At 35.1% G+C, this 16,784-nt stretch overlaps 1 protein-coding gene across 2 annotated transcripts in view; it reads right to left on the bottom strand.

The window, feature by feature from the left end:
* Positions 1-16,784, bottom strand: part of LOC131846095 (CD151 antigen-like) — an 81,698-nt gene that overhangs the window by 15,201 nt on the left and 49,713 nt on the right. The window contains exon 1 of one of the 2 annotated variants that reach the window (XM_059195317.1): positions 4,550-4,610. The exons of the other annotated variant lie outside the window; for it this stretch is intronic. The gene's annotated coding sequence lies outside the window, so the exon portion shown is untranslated. Of the gene's footprint in view, positions 1-4,549; positions 4,611-16,784 lie in introns of those variants that run through there. 2 annotated transcript variants of the gene reach the window in all.

Here is a 16,784-nt window from a genome sequence, read left to right as displayed (position 1 = left end):
CCTTTTAAAATAATATTGCGATGTTGCTCTTAGATAGATAAAAAGCTTTATTTTTCAAATTTTACATATTATTATTCTATTATACTGCAAAACTTGTCGGGATTTGTCTGCAGGCACGTAGTTCTCTCTTATCTACTTACAAATAGGTACATGTTTATATATTATTTTAGACAGTATTTTAACGTACACATAAAATACAGTACTCCGTTTTACAATATTTAAGTATTAAATACTATTAAATAAGGACAAGATTTTTATGTTTATTAAGTTTCTAGGTTATATGTTTTTAATAAATGGTTTCTATAATTTATACAAAGAGATTTATATCTAGGTATTTTGATTTCTGATATGTTGAGGCATTTTATTAAATATTTCAGTCAATTTTAATTGTAACAGTCGATATCCATAATAATTATTTAGATGTAGGAGTGGGGTTTCGTATTTCCCTTGTACACAATTCCTAGTTTCTATACTATGGCTTGTTTTCGTCATATGGTGTTGTTTGCTGTGGTTTTTAGTAGCTAATAAGTACCTATGTATGTTTTTCTGATGCAGGTAGAATGTTACAAATTTTAAATAACTCTTTATAGTTGTCTTTAAATGTTATTTTTAGTTTTTCCCCTACAATTAATTTTAAAAATCTTATTTATATTATTTCAATTTTTTCTATATAAGTTTTAAATGTTAAACCATAACATTCAAGACCATAGCCGATCATAGAATCTTTTAAAGCCATATACAAACACCTTAATACTTTTTATGGTGGTAATTTAAATTGCAAATTATTGAATTTACACAACATAACTCGCATTTTATCACAAAGTTTTTCTATATGATATCTCCAATTAAAATTTTCGTCTATTTGCATACCAAGGTTTACAATTTACTCCCACTCTAACTCGGTAGGTGCGCGCAGTGAGATAATCACGGAACCAGCTGTTAAGTGGCCCTCTCACCCCACCCTCCTCCATTGCCTGCAGAAGAGGCTCGTGCTGGAGGGTGTCAAAGGCTTTTTTGAAATCATAGAAAATGGCAACAATTATTTTTTTTTCGTTAAGAAATCCATTGACATCATCTGTAAATTTTGCTAAAAGTGAAGTTGTACTTTTCACTTTTTGGAATCCATACTGACACTTATCTATTATTTCATTATTACCAAGATAACTACTCAATTGATCAATCAGACACTTCTCAATTATTTTTTCTACACTTGATAATATGGCTATTGGTCTGTAATTAGAATTTTACAATTTCCTTTTTTGTGTACCGGGCGCACTTGATTCTTTAAGTTTGCATGGGAACATACACATAGAAATAGACAAATTTATTAACTTGGATATGACAGGACTAATTTCTCTTATAATATATTTTAAGTCAACCATGCGTATGTAGTCGGGGCCAGTTACTTTTTGGACATTATACTGCGTAACTGGCTTCCACCTCATAGACACTGATGATTCACTCACATAACTAGATCTAGGAATCCATGTCTCGTTACATACGTGTTTAATGTTTTCAACATCCGACTGGAATGTTGTGGCAAAGTTACTAGCAATTTGGGAAGTATGACCATCATATTTCATATTTTTTAATAATAGGTATCGTCTATAGATTTTTTATTGTTACCTAAGAGATAATTAATTCTTTCCCAAAATTTTTTAACATTGCCATTACATTCATTAATGCATTTTATTTTATGTTAATTTCTAGTTTTTGAAATTAATTTGTTACATTTGTTTCTGTATCTTGTATAGTTTTAGCCTTTTAACATATTATATTTATCATTAAACCATGTAATGAATAACTGATCTCTTATTTTTATCATATTTTTTATTTTAGTGTTTACCCAACCCTTTCTTCCTCTATTAGTATTTTTAACATAGTTTTGTAAGAAGTGTTGTAAATGGCCGTAAAAATATTATATAACTCTGTGTAAATTTTTATAGGACATTTTAAATTTAATATTTGACTGAAATCAGTAGCTTTTAATTTATTGCGCACTGTAAAGTAATCAAATAATACGCCGGTTAACCGGTGAGTCCAGCGCCAGCGCGGCCGACACGTCCGGCGACGGTGACGGCGATGAGCTGCTGGTGCACGCCATCGCTGTACAATAGTGATCGGAAATCTTATGGTGTATTACAGCAGAAAATATAGAATTTCTATGAATTCAATAAATTAATATAAATAGATAATAGGAATTTCCTACAATTAAGGCATATCTAATTATAAATAATCTAGGTATAACTACGATTAGGATAAAAATATATTAGTACAACTTCGTTTCATTGCAGAGGATGACCTGCTTTTCCCTTATTATTAAAATATTACCGCCAAATAAAAAAAACCTACAAAAATTTGTATTAGTAGTCACCATTTCCCATTAAAAATAATTATAGCTGTAGTTTTTAATAAGTTAAGCAAGCCTGCTAAGTTCTGTTTTTTTAGCCTGCAGACTTGTAATTTTGTTTTTTTTTGTCAATCATTAATGAGCTAAAAATTCCCCTAAATCCAATAGCAACACTGTTTTCACTAATTCGATTAGTTCATACTATTCTCCTATTGAACCATTAACAACCTTAATCAACCATTCGTAAAATTACAATTTCAATTAATTTTCACTTGAAGTTGTGCTAATACTTGCTATTTAACTTGACCGCTATTGCAGTACGTGTTTGAGGGTTATAAATGTTTTATATTTATTTCATATTATTTTTTAATGAACTTCCTCTATGTTTGATTTATGTTATTATTTATTTATACAGGTTATCCCAAAATTAATTCAATATTTTAATTAAATATAAAAGAGGTATTTATTGAGGTTTTAGGTATTTATTTTTTAAATTAATCAAAAAGTAAATATGTTTGTTATACTATGTAATGTTTATATGCTATGTAATAACACATCTGGCAAATGGCCTCTACGGCTTTTCTGGCATATACCTACACATCCTTTTGTCGATATTTTTCATGACCTGCATAATTGTGGCTGAATTTCGTTGCTCGTCTAATGCACCTGTGGTTGTAGAATTGTAGTCTAACACTTTAAATAACACCATAAGAAAAAATAAAATGCTGTTAAATCACATGATCTAATTCTGATCATTTAATCGAGAGATTACACGACCAGGCAATGTCTCATGTACTAATTGAATTGTTTCATTAGCTGTATGATATGTGGCACTGTCTAGTTGAAATCAATTATTGGCTACATCAACATATCATTTCAGATACCTAATTTCAGAGGAAACAACTGTGTCTTTGCGATATCAAGCACCATCATCAGCTGCTCCTTAACCGGCCTCAATCTCAAAAAAGTATGTTCTGATGGCTCCTGCCCAAAATCCGCACCGAACAGTGACACGTTGTGGGTGCATTTGTTTTTCGCTAATCACTCTCTCTCGGTCTCCCGGTTCTCCGAGCCGATTTTTGCGATTAACAAACGAGGATTTGTTAATCGGCAATTTTGGCGATTAACAAAAAAATCGAAGTGAAATTGTGATGCCCCTAATTATTTTGTTCGATAAACCAGCATTCACTTTTTGTCGATTAATAATCCATTCCACCAACTTTCTTCGCTGTTCATGCTCATTAGGCTTCAGTTGTTGTGGTAATTGAATTTTGTAAGCAGGCAGACACAGATCTTTTATGAGAATACGCTGTAGAGAGGTTCTTAAATCTTGAAATTCTCGTCCACGACGCTGATTTGATGTTTCTGGGTTTTTACCAACACGCGCTGCTTCTATATAGAATGGTTTATTTTTGGACGACCAGTGAATTTAGCTCTCCAACTGAACTGATCCAGTTCTTTGTCTCTAAGAATTTTTGTAATAATTATTTCAAGTTGACAAGGTTAAAACTTTTTTTTGACATATAATGTATAAAATTATACAGAGAACAGCGGACGTCAAACTTTCATTATGTTAAATAAAATGAAGACACGTTGTTGTATCGTATAACGCTGCATTTTTTTTAACTCAGTGAACGACGACACAATTTTAAAGCCGGGAAACAATATTGAAATTATAATATTTTATAAACTTAGAGATGACAAACGGCCTACTCCATTCAAGGAAAAAATTCTAGGACAAATATGGTTTGGTAATTCCTTTAAGAGATACCGAGATATTTCCAAACGATAAGCGGAGGTTAAAACTGTACAAACACTACTGTACCTACAGTGGAATGAATAAGAAAATTGCATTCAAAATTTGAAGAGTTTTTAAATATTCAAAACGCATATATATTGTGCTTGTTAAGATAATAAAACTAAGATGCTTCTGCACCGTATAATTTGAATGCTATATCTTAACTACAGTTTACATTTGCTTGCCAGCTAAAGTGGGCAAATGAAATTATGCACACAATTTTGTATAATTATTGCGCAAGGAAGAAAAAATCGACTTGAGACCGCTATGCTATAATAACTGAATTGCACAATTTAACCTGTTACAAATGGAAATTTTAATTTCTAGCATGCGAACGATACATATTGAAAATATAGGCTCTCTTCTTTATTACCAATAATCGTAATAATTAATTTACTTACATTTGAATTCAAAAGTACACATTTTCACTAACATTATTAAAAATATCTGGCACATGTTAATTTAATAATAAATTATTAAATGAGCACTTTATGTAGTTTCTTTATAATTATTTATGTATGAATATATAGGTCGATCCCTAATTTATTTAAACTGAGGGCGAAACATTGGGTAAATCCTATTAAAGCTTCGTGACACGACCGTCTCAACACTCAACCGCCAGATACCGACTATCAAAGTCAGGGGTTATATCCTTAGCAATATTTCATTTGGTCATTGCTATTTAGACTATTATTATCCTCGAGTTGAATACAACATACTTGTAATTCTTTTATTTGCTTTAAATATCCTGACTCATTATTTAGCTATGATCAACGAAATTAAAATAATTAATGATCTTTGCTTGTTACAGTTCAATTTTATTTTACACTAGCGGTTCCCGCGACGTCGTCCGCGTGGAATTTGTATTATTTTTCTAAAAAATATAATTTTCCTAAAATAAATATAGGCTATGTTACTCCTTATTACACCAGCTACCTGCCAAAAAAGTCCTGTCAAAATCGGTCCAGCTATCTCTGAAATAGCTACTTTTTTAGCCGGAACAGACAGACAGACAAAAATTGTGAAAAATGTTATTTTGGTGTATGTACCGTATTTATATTCAGATGCATGTAGTAAAGAACGGTTATTTCAATATTACAAACAGACACTCCAATTTTATTTATATGTATAGCTGATTCTTATTTAACTTTTCAATTTATTGTTTACATATTTAATCATAATATAAGAAATATACAGTAAGTTACTTATAAGTATTATGCTGGGTAAATGGATAAAAAATATATGTACTATAGGCACTCTACGGCTGCAATAAGTACCCTGGGGACTAGCTACCTAGGATTATGCAAATGGGTCGCCAGTTTTCTATTTAGTAAAGGCATTAAATCCCAATCGATCCCTTGCCCATTCCAACGGAATCGTAATTACTACGACCTGAACCTAGATTCGAACTTTTGGACTAAAGTTCTATCAGCCAGGCAGGAATTGTTGTCAAGTGCTCCTGTAAGCCAGTTGCGGCCATTAGAGTAGTTACAAAAAAAGAACCTTGGACACCGGTAGCTACTTCGATAGCATGGGCAATGAACGTCGGCGTCTCTCAAAGAGGTTTTGCCTACATTTAGTTACTCGAGACGAGACCAAAAGATAGAAGCTACTAGAGGAGACTTTAAAGTCTATGTTTTTTAAATTAATTGTCATGACTATAATAGCTGTTAAATAGGATTTTGTCTGGTTTTTTTAGGTAAAAGATAAATGTTCGTTTTCGTAATATAATCAACATATCTTCAAATTTATTGGCGCTAAAAGGCAACAAATAGACCGACAGACAGAATTCTGAATGACTTGTATGTATTTGCTACTGTTATAAATGATAATGTCATAAAAGATGATTCCATGTTATTTACTTAATTAAGCATAAACAATTGAATAGATTTGAATAAAATTTACAGTGTATCTAAGGCATATGTGAGACCTTATATTATTTTTATTCTAATTCGAACTGACATTGCATTCGAATTAAAATCTAAAAAGGTGAAAAGAATGAAAAGTATATAAATAAGTGAATAGTATATCCATAATAATACTATATGTTACTTAAATAGATATAAATCTTTGAGCAAATACTCAGGAGTGTTAGCTGTTTAAATCAAAAGTCGCAAATGTCTCTCACCGTGACTTTGTTCTGAGATAAAATCTTTTTCGATGCCTGTATCGGCGGGGTCGGCTCAAGGGAGCTTTATGGGGATTGTTCTAAAAGACACAGAGCGCCGTGATGTTTCCATAAATTCAATTTGTTTCTATTATGCGTAATAAATATAACTGACTTGTTTTTGTTTATAGTAATTTGGTATAACCTTATATTTAATTATATAGATTATTACGTCTTTTCTTAAGCAAATTTTTATGAATGCTACATTATGTTTAATTTGGTCCAAGAATTTAAAAGATAGGGTTGTAATTGTAAGCGGAACTCCATTTTCGGCAATCAGCATCTCGTTTGGGCCCGTTGTACGTGAAAAAAAATTGTGTTTTTATGCCGATATCTGAATATGGCATAGAAGTCCTGTACGATGCGTTAGTCTTGTAGAAGCGTCATCGAAATAGCCTATTTCAGAAACGTGACATCGGCAATTCTATTGCCATTCAAAGTAATCCTTACTAAAATTATATTTAAAAAAAGGAATATGTAGGCGACGCACTACGCTCTTAAAACATTTTGGTTACTTTTTTATATACATAGTTATTTTTATTATTATATGTACGTATATTTACATAAATATATACGATACGTTTCTGTATTTGTATATTCTATATTATTTTTTTAATAAATACATTTGAGAGTGCGCACAATCTAATTAATATAATTCTATCCGTTTTCTACACAATATTGTAGTCGGACTGAGACGATAGCGGTGACGCTCGGTGTCATATATAAAATAAGTGCGTGCTCTCACTATGCGAAAAGAAGTCGGTGTTTTAATGTTCCATCCTTTATAGAATACTTATTATCCTATGTTCATTAAATCGACCTAGTATATGTAATTTAAATCTATTTGAAATGAGATTGTTAGTAACAGCGTTACGTAATAAAGCGCCTGGTGATACAATTTCGTTCAATGGAATCCGACAACAATGTAGACTGTAGCTGTGGTTTCAAGTCGCAAACCCTGCACAGTTCACCTGTGTGAAAGAAGCAGCAATAAAAGCACTTTAGTGTGGCGATTTTCATTGTCTGCGTATAACATATTAACTCAATCAGATGAAATTGTAAAGTCAAATTATAATTTCATCTGATTAAACAGGTTCTAAAATATTATTTGAAAGCTGTTGCTTCATATGTAAACCTAGATGAATTTGATGTTAATAACCTGTTTATTTGTAATTCAAACACGACTATAGACTGTTTTTTTTATTCTCAGATGTTACAGATTTTACCTTTTTATGCATATGTAGGTACATATTTACGACCCCAAATAATGAGATAAAGGCAAGGCAATGATGATGATGTAGGTACATATTTCAATAATTTGTAATAATATAAAACTACCTAATGGGTATAAACAATAAATTAAAACTAGCTGTTTCTATTAAGCCCGAAGTAATAACAGCGGAGTACTATTATGTATTCTGTGATAATATTTTGTTAATACGTGGCGATATTCACTGAGTGAATAATTTGTTAGAACTCCAGAGCAATGTTAACAGCATCTGTTACCTGTGAAAACCTTAACTACAAAGTCATTTCAATTAATTAATGTTTTTGTTGTAAAAGGCCGGATTCCTTTTACCTATAGCGATGAAATGAAACCTCAGCTAGACTATATAAAGGAGTTAAGTGCCATTAATTTTAAGATCAAGTCTATAGTTTTAATGATAAATATAATTGGTCCTATTTTGTACAGCTATGTTTGTTTTGTTTCACTAATTATATTACATAGATGACATAAATATATTTTTTACAAATTTGACTGACCTATTGCATAAATACTTCTGGATTAGGACAGAGATATTTTCCAATTTTTTTAACAACTTTATCTGACCAATAATCCATTAATAGATATTTGTATTTTATTTTTGTTGATGATGATGAAGTAGTAAACAGGTCTACGCTACTCGTCAGGTCAGGTTAATTAGCCCACAGTGGCAATTCATTATTATATGTGTTAGTTTTCGGGGGACCGCGTGGAGGTTGACCTGATATGGGATACCTCGTTAGTAAAGAGGCTGGTAGTCCCTATTACTTAGGATGTAATAATCGATTGTTGTTTATTGTTTTTGCATAATAATATAAGAAGATTGATTTTATATAAGATAAAAAAGGGCCTGCCCCCAGGCTGGTCGCATAAAGGCTGACGAGATAACTGGTATGGCTGGTCGCATAAAGCTGACATAACGAGATGATTTTACCACTAAGTAACTGTGAAAACATTGAAGTATTGAAGCATATATAAGAAGCAAAACTTTTACGTTACATTCAAATGGAGTAAGTTTTTGGCGCTTCAGGACTATAAATATTAAGTTGGTCAAGAATCTAATTTAGGCGCCACTTATTTTATAAAGGAAACTAATTAAAGTCGAGCCTTTGTGTGAATTTGAAATGGGCGCAGGAGTTTTCTGTTAACCGCCTGTAAATCTTGGCAGCGGAATTTTATTTCGCCTCTCCCAAGACACTTCAAATGAAATCTTTACCGCATCTTCCCTCAAGTTTTCCTGCACTTTGCTGTTTTAGTCGCTTTCACATTTCACTCTTTACGGCCGCTGAACACTGTAGATTAAGTTTGTCGTTGGAAACATGAACAAACGTTTATTTAGGTCTTTGGTGCGAGTTTGATCGGGTGACTTGCTGTAATTTAACTTTATTATTAACTCATGCTTTTGTCACTTGAAATGTTATATATAATTAAAGGAGAGGGGAACGAAGAATAATGAGAGTTCAACATTTTGTTTCATTTAGGTGAATTATTATATAATGACGAATCGATGAAGGAATGTCGATGCTCACATTTTAATATAAGTATGGTATATATGCCTTCAAATAAATAAGTTGATAACCTAGTAGACAGAAATTTATCTTTACAATTTTTATCATACAATTTTTTCTTAATGCAAAATATATTTATATTTATTTATTTATTTTTATTTATAACTCTTTATTGCACCTTAAAAACAATCCAAAGAAAAAACAATATTCATAATGTACAGAAAGGTAGGCTAGGCACAAAAGGCGGTCTTATCGCTAAAGCGATTTCTTCCAGACAACCTTTGGGTAGAGGAGAAAAGACAGAAGGTGGTGGATGGCGCAAGATAGAATGAATGGACATGAATAATAATAGTAATATGTCATATATATCCATATATATATATATATATATATATATACACACATAACATAAATAAATATACATACTGTTAGGAGTATCATCTAAATTTAATTAAATAAAAGAAACTTATAACAAATCGTATAATTAATTTTAACAAAATCAGGAAAAGAACTTACGAAGCAAACACGGTATGATACGGAGATTCGTTCGAGAGCACGTCTGTCGACCAAAAGAGGCCGCACACCGGGTTTCGCAGCCTTTTATAGACGCGCCGCACGACGGTGGCGCCACCACAGGAAGTTACACCTAACACGGCCTCTCCTGACGGAGCATCGTCCCCGATGCTTTCTGGTTAGGGCGCGTCGTCTGGTCCGACTGCTAATCTTATGCGCTCTGTCCAGGCTGAAGGTATTCTCAGGGCTATTGCTCGGAAACGAGTCAACAGTGACTCTTCACAGCCTGTGAACCATAAGTTAGTGGTAAGCATTTTATTTTTGGAAGTAGGATCATGTTGCCTCACAAGGACTAATCTAAATCTGATCTAAGCATGTATACATAGAAGCCACACAAAGCTTTACACGAGAGGTAACATATAACACACTACGCTATACAGAGCCTTACACGAGATGTATCCTATAACAAGCTGGATGCTGCACAAAGCCTTACACTAGGTGAATCATACAACGCGCTCGATGCTACACAAAAGCCTTACACGAGGTTTATCTTTTAACACACTCGATGCTGCACAAAGCCTTACACGAGGTGTATCTTATAACACACTCGATGCTGCACAAAGCCTTATACGAGGTGTATCCCATAGCACCCTCGATGCTGCACAAAGCCTTATACGAGGTGCTACCTAATACACACTCGACGCTGCACAAAGCCTTACACGAGGTGTATCTTATAACGCACTCGATGCTGCACAAAGCCTTATACGAGGTGTATCCTATAGCACCCTCGATGCTGCACAAAGCCTTATACGAGGTGTTACCTAAGTACCTTACGATAATATTTATCTCAAAAATACAAATTATATTAGAAAAACTCAAATTCCTTTTTGACTCTGCATTATTTTGACTCTGTATAGGTTAGAACAATAGAGAAAGCATCTGTGTGTACGAGAATATGTTTGTATTTGTTACATTTTATGTACTGCATCATAAGGTATTGAAAGTATAGTGGACCTGGACATTGGGTGGAGAGGAACGTGATATAAGGTATAAGGTAACATGTTTACACATTAAACAAACAATTCCGTGCCCTATAATATTTCTTTACAAGATGGACCCTACTTTGAAACCGTCAACTAATTTGAACTCGACAACGTTAATATGGTCAACACGTAGTCTTTAGAAATATAACAATAATCGCGACTTTTTTCCTATAGAGATATGTTAATAATTATTTTCTTTAAGATTTATTTTCTTTATATATCGCAAACTATTCAACTGCCCTTGTACAAGAAGTTTCCTCATCAGCAGCATATGCTACTACGATTCGTGATGTTATTAAAAGGATTTCGATGCGTGAGAAATGGACTAACCTTTACGATATTCAAACGTCAAATCACGATCCTGTAGGCACATTCACCAGCGCACTACCCTAGGCAAGAGATCCTCGTGTAATTTTCAGGGCGCTGCAGTTAGTTACTACCCTAAAATGTTTTCCGATGAGATGACGATGTTGCAACGCCTTGACAACAGCAAGTATCTCGAGCTCAGGAGTAGTACCTTGGATCTGCACATATTGTAAAGCTACTGCGTATATGCGTCCGTCTTTTCCTATTTGAATTAGTACCGTAACCTAGTGCACTTGCATCCGTATGGACTTCAGTCTGTAAATAGTCAAAGATAAGCAACGTGGATTGACTAGCCAATATAGAGATGATCTCATCTCTCTAGTTTCTATTCTTTTCCCCGTTAAAATTTCAAGAGGCGATTTGGGTGTATCACGGGATATACCGAATAAGATAGCTGACCAGTATCACTAAATAATATCAACTAAATATTGCACAAACCATATCAGCTCTCCTTAAATGTTATTGTTTGCATTTGATCAGTTCATTTTTATTATACATCGTCTCAACCGACAACATCGTATTCCGCAACAAGCAGCTTCGACAGTTTTTGGTATCCAAAACTACTACGGCATTTATTTTCTCTGTCCGTCATACACATGAACGAGGACTGCTTGTAGAGACTTTCCTACTCTAACACCGCTTTAATCTTATTTACTTAATCAACCAATTGATTGCGTATTTAATATTTAGATTTTAATGATTTAGTACTAATTCGCAGTTTGTATTCACACATTTGAACTTAAAATGTACAGTTACCACAAGTGTTCAAAAAAGCAACAGACTTAGTCTTCCTCGCTCGTTCCTTATACGATAAGATAGTTCACGCGGAAGATTAAAAAATAAGTATTACTTGATGAATGAATGAAGTGCTCAAATTGAAATTTGTTTGAACGAAGAATCCATCATTTCTTTTTGGATACGTTCGGCCTGACCTGACTCTTACAAATAGTTTCAGTCTCCTAGGATACACAACCTCAGGAGCGAGGTAATTACACTTAGCGGAAATTAATTGTAAACCTGGATTTTCACACGCATGCTTAATTTATAACCGTAAAATAATTTATATGGTCGATTCGGTAATTAACCGTCGTACCTACATAACGCTACTTCGTTAACAAGTAGTCGATTGTGTATCTCTATACGGTATTGACCATAGCTGTGACTGAGCCACTAAAAAGTATTCAGAATGTTTATTCATTAAGACTACAAATTTTCTTTTTCATCACCACGGAACGGTGTATTTATCAATTGAAGTCGCGCTATCGATTCACTACGCGCTATATTATTTTCAAAAGAGCGGTTTCTAAAAATACGCTAAAAATCGTTATTTCGTATACGCAATGTCTTTTCAATATTAAAAATATCATTACCAATGAGTACCGATGTATTTAAGATAATCACAAGGTACTAAGAAGTTACTTCTTGTGAGATGTTATGAATTTTGCAGATAAAGTAAGAAAGTAATCAAACCGCATATCCGTTTCGTCTAAACAGCATAATATGTGGACCTTACAACACGAAAACGATCATTTGATTTAAAAGAAGTTGTTGAACCACTATCGTACTAAACATTTGTGGGTATAATTAGACCGCATATCCGTTTCGTCTAAACAGCATAATATGTGCATCTTACAACACGAAAACGATCATTTTGATTTAAAAGAAGTTGTTGAACCACTATCGTACCAAACATCTGTGGGTACCCGCATATTACGGCGCGATAATTTCGTCGCGATGTGCATTATCACTAGTCCAAGTCACGGCGTAAAGTAAGCGTATTCAGTATGACCTATATTCTTACAAAACGCATATACGATTTTGTCCGTAGGTTATTTTTCAAAAGAACTAAATTTACTTCTATACTACCCGACTATATTGCAACTATAGCACCGTATTTGAGAATCTACTTCTATACTACGTAGTTTGCTATCATATATGACCAAGTATGATCATCACTAGCTCACTCACGTTACTACGCACTTGCTTCACCTTTTAACAACAAAACTGACACCGTCTGTCGGTTCACTGAATGACCACGATCTACTTCATCGCAACTATTCGTCAATGTTGCGCATACTTAAAAGTATGAAATATAAATATGGAAAGATCTCACCAGATTCATGACATTAAACGTCGATAAGACGTTTCGTAATGTCTGTTGAGGTAGCAACCGATCGCGCCACCGCACCAGGTGCGCTCGTTGGCGGGTCCGGCTGGCGCGCCGACTGTCTGCGCGGGCGGCGACAGCGCGGCGGGGCCGGTGCCGGCGCAGGCACGTCGTCAGCATCTACGTCGGCAGCTATATGCGAACCCCTGTTTCGCTGAGCTACCACACGTTGTTCCAGCGACACCAATTGTTGAGACTTGCGTCCATTAACGCTGCTAGTTCACCTATATTTGATAGGTGGAGAACGGAGACGCGTGCTCTCGTAACGATGGGCGTTTTCTACTCGACATGTAATCAATCCTTAGTCAAAAATGTTATTCGCGACCAAAAATGGCCTCGAATCCCACTTCTGATGTTAGGAGTATCATCTAAATTTAATTAAATAAAAGAAACTTATAACAAATCGTATAATTAATTTTAACAAAATCAGGAAAAGAACTTATGAAGCAAACACGGTATGATACGGAGATTCGTTCGAGAGCACGTCTGTCGACCAAAAGAGGCCGCACACCGGGTTTCGCAGCCTTTTATAGACGCGCCGCACGACGGTGGCGCCACCACAGGAAGTTACACCTAACAATACATTATACATAATATAAATATAAATATAAAATTAAAAAAGTAAATTAGTAATAATACACAGTAACTAAGCAATGTGCAAATAAGAAAGAGACAATTTAGTAGAAAGGAAAGGAAAGTAGAAAGACAATTTAATGAGAGAGATAGTGTGATTTTACAGCATTTTTAAAAATAGCTAATGATTGAGCGCTACGTATGGAGGATGGTAGTGAGTTCCACAGTCGCACGGCGTACACAGCGAAAGAATTGGTGTAGAAGGAGGAAGTATGGGAAGGAGTTTTAAGACATAGGTTTGTTGCACTGCGTAAGCCATGATTTTGTGCCGCACCGAGAAATACAAATTTTTCTTTGAGATAATAAGGAGTTGCAGGGTTAAAAAGAATTGAATAAAGAAGAGAGAGGATATGCCAGTCCCGGCGTAGACGTATAGGGAGCCACTTGAGCTGTGAACGAAACTGAGAGACATGGTCATATTTGCGTAGTCCAAATATAAACCTAATACAAATATTTTGAAGGCGCTCAAGTTTATTTAATTGGACTTCGGTGAGATCTAGGTAGCAGGTATCGGCATAATCGAGGATAGGAAGAAGTAAGGTGTGTGCAAGCGAAATTTTGGTGTCTATGGGCAGGAAATTACCCAATCTTCTGAGTGAGCCTGCGGCCATGAAAATTTTCCGACTAACCTCAGCCATTTGAACTGACCATGACAATGTTCTGTCAAAGTGGATGCCGAGATTTTTGACACTGTCACTATACTCAATACATACTCCATCCAACTCTATTCGCGGAAGGGTACTCCAATTTATTTTGGCTATGTAACGTGGGCTGCCGATAATTATGGTCTGAGTTTTTGCCGGGTTTAACGCCAAACCGAAAGATTTAGACCAGTCAGATATTACGTCCAGATCTCTAGTAATTGTCTGTATAGCAGTAGTAATGTCACTTAACGAAGCTTGTGTATATATCTGAAGATCATCTGCATAAAGGTGGTATGAGGAATGAAGTTGCATGGTGATAGAGTTAATGAATAACGCGAAAAGAAGAGGAGATAAGACGCCACCCTGAGGAACGCCGGCAGAAGTGTGACACCACGATGAAAGGGTATTGTCGATACGTATACGTTGCCGGCGCCCATACAGGTAACTACGAAACCAGTCAGTTACCATTGGAGATATGTTGATTGAACGCATGCGTGCTAACAGAATGTCAATATCTACAGAATTAAACGCATTACTAAAGTCCAGTAATGTAAGAACTGTTAGTTGCAAATTATCCATTCCGTGCCGGATGTCATCAGTGATTTTAACTAAAGCAGTGGTCGTACTATGGCCAGGTCTAAAACCTGATTGGAGTGGATTTAATAAGTCATTTCTTGATAGGAATTTACTCAGCTGATCATGGACAAGTCGTTCAAGGGCTTTAGAAAGAAAAGGAAGAATTGAGATAGGACGGTAATGGGAAAAAGAAGATGGCTTACTATTTTTGGGAAGAGGAATAATATAGGCATCTTTCCAAATGGGAGGAAAAAAACTAGAGGATAGTGAGTTGTTGAAAATAGCGGAAATACTAGGGAGGATAATATCAAGGATGGGGTAGACCATAGCACGACCAACACCATCAGTACCCATGGCATCAGAGTGGATAGATAACAGGCTCTTCTCAACATCACAATTAGTAACCTGACTAAACTTGAAACATGGATAATCAGGAGTTGGTGTAGTTGAAAGGAAATTTAATGTATTTGTTTTAATGTTGTTGTCAATAACAACGGAAGATGAGAAGTCCCTGTTAAGGTTGTCTAAGTCGACATCGAAAGAACTGTTGATAGAATTACGATTTTTACCAACTCCTAGAGATTTGAGATATTTCCAGACTCTGGCTGGATTACCATTCTCGACAGATTTATGAATATGGCGACGTTGTGCCTCTCTACACACCTTATTGCAGTGATTTCTAGCTTTGATATATTGTTCTCGATATTTATCTGGGTCAGATTTAAATTTAGCTTTCGCCTTGTTTTTTATGGCCTGGATGTCCCTGATTTCCTTTGTTAACCACGGCGCAGGTAGATGCTTCACACGAATAGGTCGAACAGGAGCATGGCGATCATATAGGTCAGTGACAATTTTGTTAAACATCTCCACCTGATCTTCGACAGATGCTGTATTATGAACTGAGGTCCAATCAATATCCAGGGCATCCTCACGCAAAAGATTTAAATCGATAGCACCAAAATTACGCTGCAAGAGGAATTTATGTCTGCGTTTTGGAGGACGTATTCTGAAAGATAGGAAAATAAGGTCATGAAATGAAAAGGCATCCGCAGTGTGTTGACCATGTTTATCAACGAGATTAGGAGAAGAGACGAGGATAAGATCTAAAAGGGAAGGTTTGCAGCTAGGGAAGTAATGCGTGGCATGCAGGGGTAGGATAGTAAGGTTACAGGAATTAGCTACAGAGCGGAGACGATGTGAGCGATAATCGTTTTTTATAAGACAAGTGTTAAAGTCTCCTAAAATTATTGTGTGCTCATAGGATGGGATCATATTCTCTAACAGGTTTTCTAAAGGAGTAAAGTAATCAATTGTAGGAGAAGGACTATAGACAACGCCTAGGAGGATTTTGGAATGAGAAAGACTGACTTCAGTGAAAAGGTGTTCTGCTTCAGTGGAGGGATTGTTACTACTTGAGCAAGAAATTATATTGTATGGAATATGTGAACGCAGGTAGATAGCAACACCACCACCACCCTTACCAATACGATCGTTTCGGATAAGAGCAAAGCCAGGCAATGAGTAACAGGAAGATGGGAGACAAGGCTTCAGCCAAGATTCAGATACTAAAATAGCATGTATATTACTGACATCAAAAGACGCCAGCATATCTGGGAAATGAGCAGGAATGCTCTGCGCATTAATATGCACAACATTAAAATTTTTATTTACAGTGGCAAACTCAGCTTGCAGAATTTCGTCTAAGGGAGTAGGTAAACTATAAAAGCTGGTGTCACTAACGCTAGAAGAAGCGGA

This window comes from Achroia grisella, unplaced genomic scaffold (genome assembly GCF_030625045.1).
Source record: "Achroia grisella isolate CSIRO2021 unplaced genomic scaffold, CSIRO_AGI_Agris_v1 utg501, whole genome shotgun sequence".
In the NCBI taxonomy this organism is placed as follows: domain Eukaryota; kingdom Metazoa; phylum Arthropoda; class Insecta; order Lepidoptera; family Pyralidae; genus Achroia; species Achroia grisella.
This window is presented reverse-complemented; position numbering and strand designations above follow the sequence as displayed.